This window comes from Lissotriton helveticus, chromosome 2_1 (genome assembly GCF_964261635.1).
Source record: "Lissotriton helveticus chromosome 2_1, aLisHel1.1, whole genome shotgun sequence".
NCBI classification, from domain to species: Eukaryota; Metazoa; Chordata; class Amphibia; order Caudata; family Salamandridae; genus Lissotriton; species Lissotriton helveticus.
In genome coordinates, this window is record NC_136059.1 from 1,816,059,955 (window position 1) to 1,816,067,239 (window position 7,285).

Below are 7,285 nucleotides of genomic sequence, written 5' to 3' on the forward strand. Positions count from 1 at the left end.
GGCCCAATCTCCACTTACCTTAACGCTTAAAAGAAAAAACAAAGAAAAATATCTGCAAAGCTAAAGTCCAGCGGGGAAAAGAAGCTAGCGGTGTCTGAGGAGGAGGCTGCATTGGCAGGGAGCCGGTGGACAAAGTCATGATGAAGCTTTCTATGTTAAGACTTAGGGCCTGATTCACAAAGGTAAACTTACACTTTTGTGTAAGTTTACATTTGTCTTGGTGTTCACAAACACAAGGAGCTGATAGCAAGTTTATGACTGTGGAGAGTCCACAGTTGGACAAGAGAAATCCTCACATAATAATATAGGATATGCCTGTTTTTTTAAAGTGCAGAGTTCTCAGCCCCAACTGCAGAATCTCCGCAGTCACAAACTTACTATTGTCTCCATTTGTGAGTACCAAGACAAAAGTAAACTTACACAAAAAAGTACATTTACCTTTGTGAATCAGGCCCTTAGTCTATTTTTTTGAAATTGAAAATCTCCAATGGGATAAAGCAGAAAGCATTAGTCGACAAGTATTCTATGATGCCGGATATCCCTCTGTGAGGAGCTGCTGAACAGGATTTGCTGCTGTGGAGAAAAACATAGCAGGAACTACCACATAGTCAGGCTGAACACCGCTGCACCTTTGCAGATCGGTAAGAAAGTAGCTCCCAGTCTCCTGTTGGTTCTTAGAGCACTTTTTGGCAACACAGGGGCATATTACCAACAACTAGCAATAATTATTGCTATGTTGGCTTAGCGGCAATATTTTTATCGCCAAGCTGCGGCGATTTTCATCGCTTAGGAACCTTGCTATTATCAAGGTTTATCTCCTAAGCGATAAAAATCGGCCGAAATGCATGAATATCGCTGAAAAGTCAGCGATATTCATTCATTAACGAGCTAATGCTCTTAGCCATGTTATCCACCTACCATTGGATAACATGGTTACGAACTGCTCAGGGGCAGGTGTTAGCTTTTGGAGATATTCGTGCTTAGCGTGAATATCTCCAAAAGTTCGTAATCGGAGATAGCGATGTTAGTGACTGTTTCCAGTCGCTAACATCTTGGCACGCCCACTTTGCATGTCATTAGTGATAAATTTCACTGACATGCAGAGCGGGGCCCAAGATGGTCGCTATCTCCTACTAGCTGTCGCTAACTGGTGTTAGCGACAGCTAGGTAATAGGGAGATCATTTTATCTCCGCTTTCTTGGCTTTTAAAGCCAAAAAAGCGGAGATAAACCCCCTTGATAATATGCCCCACAGTTTTTAATCACCATGTTTTAGATTTTGGCTCTCTGGGCATCTCTGGCACCACTTCCAAGAGTCCAGAACTGAGTGGGGACCACTTGGTGGGCACCCTCAATTCAGGCAGGGACCAGGGGCAGGGTTCGATTTGTTGAAGCTTGTTATGTGCCTGTAACTCTGAACAGGAGGCCAGTCAATGAGCTCTTGGATTTGCTCTGGTAGTCCTGGGTTCAACAGCAAGGCAGATCTCAAGCAGTAAGGCAGTCCTCTGAGGGCACAGGCTGGCTTCAGGTAGCAGGACAGTCCACTGGGAGTGGAGCAGCAGGGAAGTCCTCTTAGTTACACAATAGTCCTCAGGTAGCAGGTAAGTCCTCTGTGAGTCCTCCACTGGTCAAGATGTGAACAGAAGAGTGGGTCTGAGGCTCCTATTTTTATACATGGAGCCAGCTTTGAAATGGGAAAAACTTTTGGAGATCCTCCCCACAAAGAAATGGTTCTGTATTTTTCTTCCCTCCTGCCCTGTTCCCAAGATGTTTGAGGTGACAAATGTCATGACTCATGACTCTTTGCCCATGAAATTAACTAGCATCCCACAAGACTAACTAGTATCCTCCTAAGGTAACAAGTATCATTCTTATAGGGTGCTTGGTTTTATATGTATAACATTCCTTGTGCTTATCAAACTGTTTGTATAGATTAATGCCCCTTTCCAAGATGGCACTGCTCATTTCTCTTCTAATGTTGTGTGTCCTTCGTTAGTTTTTAGTACTTTTTTGTTGGCAGCGGCCATCTTGGATCTGCTGTTAAAAAAATAGCTACATCCAGCCACCTAGTGCATATTATTAGGAGATGCGCCAGAGTTCCAGTGGAGCTGCAGTGAGGAGCAACTTTTTCCGAAGACGGCCTACATTCGGCTAGGCCTTTGACCCATTGCGAATAGGAGCAGGTAGGGTCTCACCTGCTTGTTCTTTTGGGACAACTGCTCTTGGTATTTTATGTAGTCCACTCTGTGGGAGCGGCCCCAGGGCATTTGCAGAAATCACTGAGTATGGAAACTCGGTCAGGCTTCACCGCTCTGTGGGAGGAACTCCAAGGCAATTATTTAAGCAAAAAGTGCTGAAACTTGGTCAGGCTTCACCGCTCCACTGGAGCAGGCCCAAGGCATTTTACTTAAGCACCAAGTGCTGAAACCCGGTTAGGCTTCATAGTTCCTTGGGAGTTGGTTAATTGGTTGGTTAATAGTACGATGGCTGGGAGGAGGAGCTACGTCAGCAAATGAGATGGTGGCTTAGGCTCCCGGTTTCGCCGACCTCCGTACCCCGCCGCAATATCCTGTACATTATCCTGATTTTTCGCCTATCCTCTGTATACATGATGAACTGTTCCGCTCTCAGATGGTGAAATCCGGGAACTTTTATCGGCTGGTTTCACAAAGTTACATCGAGTTGAAGATTGTGGCCTACGCCAGCGGGGAAGCCGGGGCCTCGAGCACTTTCACAGCCGGGCTGCAGTGCCACAACATCGGCCGGGAGACGCAGGCTGGGTCCGGTCAATCGGAGTGGAGGCTTTGTTTAAGCCCGAATTTGGGGGCGATCGTTTCTATTGCTCAGCATCAATGGAGGAGTGACTCTGCACGCTGTTGGCTGCGGGTGGGGGTCCCCGTCCCGCGGACCCGGTATTGGGCCCGCCGGGGTTCGGTGCGTCGAGGTCTCTGACCTGCGGCCGTAACCGGGTTCATCGTGGCTGCGAATAAAGACTGGTCATCCTCTGCATCTGCACGTTCGTGACCCTGTTTGTCCCCCCTGAGGATGCCAGATTCACCCGGGGAGGTGATCGTGATTGGTGTCGGGTGTGAGATTATGGATCGAACAGTGCTTGAGCCATCGCTGAGGTCAATATGGCAGAAATTAGGGGGTTTCATTCACATGTAGATGTCTTATTGTGCAATTTGGACACGCGCCTATCTGAGATGCTCCTGGCAGAACCTGACCCAGCCTTACTGTTGGAACAGCCATCTGCAGCCATTCAAACCGCGGCCATTTTGCCTCTGTGCGAGAACCCCGTGAGGAAGCAAGTATTACAACCATCGGATGGTGCCCTGGAGGAAGGTGTCCCCGAGGTCGTCAGTGTATTGCCAAACCTTCCACCACTATCGACTTTGGAGGTATTGAAAGGCGTTCCCCTCCCGGAGACTTTTGTTCTTGACTTTCCATCCATTTTGTGGTCGTCTTCTCCTTTTTTGGTGACTTTACGACTCCTGGGCAAGATACATTGGGACTGTCCATCTAAGAGGGAGAGCTCTTCTGCGTCTGAAGTTCTTGTGGACTCACTGCATACTAGTTGCCATAGATTGATTCTTGATGACTCCCTTCTCCTCTATTACTCCTTTGTGTGCCTTTGGGTCTCGCTGGGGGGGTTCGTGTGCTGATTCGGAAGGGTCAATGTTAAGATCAACTAGGTCGGGACGGGTTAGAGTGCCTTTTACGGGTGTTCGACCTGCAACTGATTGATCTAAACGGCTGGGCGGTGTATTACGGTGCCCCCTAATTTCTTCAATAAGTGTTGTCATACGTTGGTCTTTTCGTGATGGGGGTGTCTGGTTCTTGCGGGGGGACTAAAGGGGTTGGGAGCCCAAATGGATAGCACTCCTCCATTCTTTTTCCTACTTTTAGGGTTTTTAGTTATTAGGGGCGACATGCACACTGCTAGTGGGGTTAGGCTGTAGCCATTTGCAGGGGTGCAGGGTGGGGTGTTGGAACGGGTTTTTATTTTATTTTATTTTTTTGCCTTTTTTTATTTCTATGGCCTTTTTCTTTCCTTCGCTTTTTCTTCCTTAAAGTATCTGTATAGCTTGTGAATCATTCGGATTCTTATTGTGTACTTGTATTTAGTGCTTATGCTTTTATGATATCCTGATACCCGGGTGGGCAGCCCCTGAGAACTGGCGCTCAACATTGAGTGTATATTGTATTGTCGTTCGCATAGATCCATATGCTTTGGCGCCAATGTTCCATTATAGCGGTTCTTACATGCATATCCTGTCTCTTGCCCTGTCCCCCGTACTCTTCTGTTTGATTGTATGGCACCTGATCCTTTCTTAAATAATATAAAATGGAACCTCTGTCTCGTCCTGGGAATCAGTTGTGCATTCTTATACAAGTTTTATCCTGAATCGCTGCCGGACCTCAGGGCTGTCGGCTGATGAGCTGTGTGGTACTGTGATATAGGGGGGTCTTAAATTTTGTTTAGCGGCCGGCCCCTGCGGTTGTAGGCCCATGCTTGTATTTTTATTGAATGCTACAATAAAGGTTTTAAAAAAAAAAAAAAGTACGATGGCTAACTAAGTGAGACTGCAATACTCTTGAACAAGGCGTCCAAAAGACTTAAGAAAATTTGTTATGAAATTTACATATAAGTGCATACTACGAGTTATGAATGACTATTATGACTTTCATGCAGTAAATCATAAGGAGTTATAAAAGACTATTACTTACATTCAAGGTAATCCAAGGCAAACTCTATAAAGTTGAAGGAACAGCAGTATCTTTTCTGAATCACAGAATTTTTGCATTTTCCTTTGCAGGTAACTCTTTTTAATACTTTACGTGATGTGTACTATTGTTTAGGAGACAATGCACCATAACACTAACAGACTCCCACCCCGCAGTACCATCCCTAATGCCCTTCACCCCATCTAGCCACTCTGATCCCTGTGCAATAAAGCCTGCTTCCAAGCTGTTGTAAGGTGGGCCACCTGGGGCGACTGCTCCTGAGAAACTGACAGAATTTGACAACAAAAGTCTAGGGTGTAGTCCTTTGTGAGTGTGCTGAGACAGCTCCTTTTAAATGTAAGTTGGGCAGGGAAGAGCTCTGCCCAAAATACCCTGGCAATATGACCCATCCTGCCAACACTAGTCCTTCTTTGTGTCACTGTATGCAAGGCCCAGGACACAGGTAGCAGACACCAAATGGTTTGAACAAGAAGAGATAATTGTCTAAAAGTGGCATTTTCAGAATTGTGGCTTAAAATTAGACTTTACCACTTATGGGAGAGGTGTGGTGCAGCGGCCAGATCGACTGGCTCCGAAGCTCGGAGTTCATGGTTTAATATCAGGCAACAGCTCAGCTCAGCATCATGGGACTCTGGGCAATAACCCACTTAATCTCCCCAATGGCCTACAGTGCTTTGAAACCCTTGAGGGAGTGTTATGTTGAGTATGTTCGTGCTTTACAAACAGGAATTATTTAACATTAAAGAGGATTTTAAAGTACAATTCTTTAGACACCAATCATGATATTTCAACCTGTTCCAAACAAGAGTTATCACTTATTAAATGTAATAAGGTAACTTAATGTTATCCAGTGAGGAATGTAGGCTTTATAGCAGTGAAACAATTAATTTAGTAGTTTTTCACTACCAGTGCATGTGCAACCTAATAACACATGGGGGGTATAAACTTATAAATACAATGCACCCTGCCCTTTGGGTATACCTTAGGGGTGACTTATATGTCTCAAAAAAGGGAGTTTTAAACCTGGCAAAATATTTGTTTTGCTTGGTCAAAATGGCACTTTAAAACTACACCGCAATGACAGGCTTGAGACATTTTATAAAAGGCTACTTCAGTGGGTGGCACAATAAGTGCTGCAGGCCCACTAGTAAGATTTAATTTACAGGTCCTTGATAGATCTTGTACCACTCTATTAAGCACTTAAATGTGCAAAGGAGGTGTAGGCTGATTTAACATTTTGAAAAGAGATAGCACAAGCACTTTAGCACAGGTTAGCAGTGGTAAAGTGCACAGAGTTCTAAAGCCAACAGAAACAAAATTCAGAAAACAGGAGGAAAAGAAGCCTCGAATATATAGAATTATAAGTGTGTTGTGGTCAATTAAGAGGTTACTTCCCCCAAGGGGTGCTAAGTGAGCTCAAATACAGAGATCAATGTTAGAGTTGTCTCTAATGTTACAGTGAAACCCAAAGTGGAGCATTGACATGCAAATCATCTATAATATTTTGTTACATATATACCCCCTCCGATCCTATTCCCCTGTACAATTTATCCTATGGATCAGCTCTACATGTGCAGAGCAGTCAAGCGGAAGCCATACACAACACACCCCTTTCTTAACAGTCCCCTTCTTTTGAATGATTTGTAGAAAAACATTAAACATCTGTTCTGCTAATTGTCTGACAGTCATAGTTAGTTGTATTATAAGGATAATTAAAGCCTTAACAAAAACACATGATAGTTAAACATATTCATCATACAAAAATAATTAAAACATTCCATTATAAGGGCAGGCACATTCACATTCAAAACACAGGAAAAGATCAGGCGGCCCATTGTGAGGACAGACAGGGCAGTTTAAAGAGCCAAGAGTAAAAAAGCAGCATTATTGATCAGTGCCATTTAAATCGGAGCAGTAGAAGTCGTAGCAGTCTTTTGTCTCGCTTGAGGAAGCAATGTGCAATGTGCAATAACGTGTCAAAGCCCTCTCATTAGTGCCCACCGTTCCATTGAGACCTATTCGGCTCCTTTTACTTCAGGACCAGTTTCATTCCAGGACCAGAGCCCACGCCTCGCGGAACCCGCTTCGCGGGTCCCGCTTCGACAGGAGAGGGGGAGAGAAGTGCTGTCAGCTGCTGGGTGCAGGGCGCGAGACAGGGCTGCGAGCATCAACCGGGACTCGCTATCCCAGGAGCCCCGGTTTGATTGAGGCCGTGTCAGCTGGCCCGCTCTCCCTGACCGCCCCGCCCAGCCCAACCCACCTAAAAAGACGCTGCTGCCCGTGTCAATCCGGGATTCCATTGAGAGCTATTCGGCTCCTTTTACTTCAGGACCAGTTTCATTCCAGGACCAGAGCCCACGCCTCGCGGGACCCGCTTCGCGGGTCCCGCTTCGACAGGAGAGGGGGAGAGAAGTGCTGTCAACTGCTGGGTGCAGGGCGCGAGACAGGGCTGCGAGCATCAACCGGGACTCGCTATCCCAGGAGCCCCGGTTTGATTGAGGCCGTGTCAGCTGGCCCGCTTTCCCTGACCGCCCCGC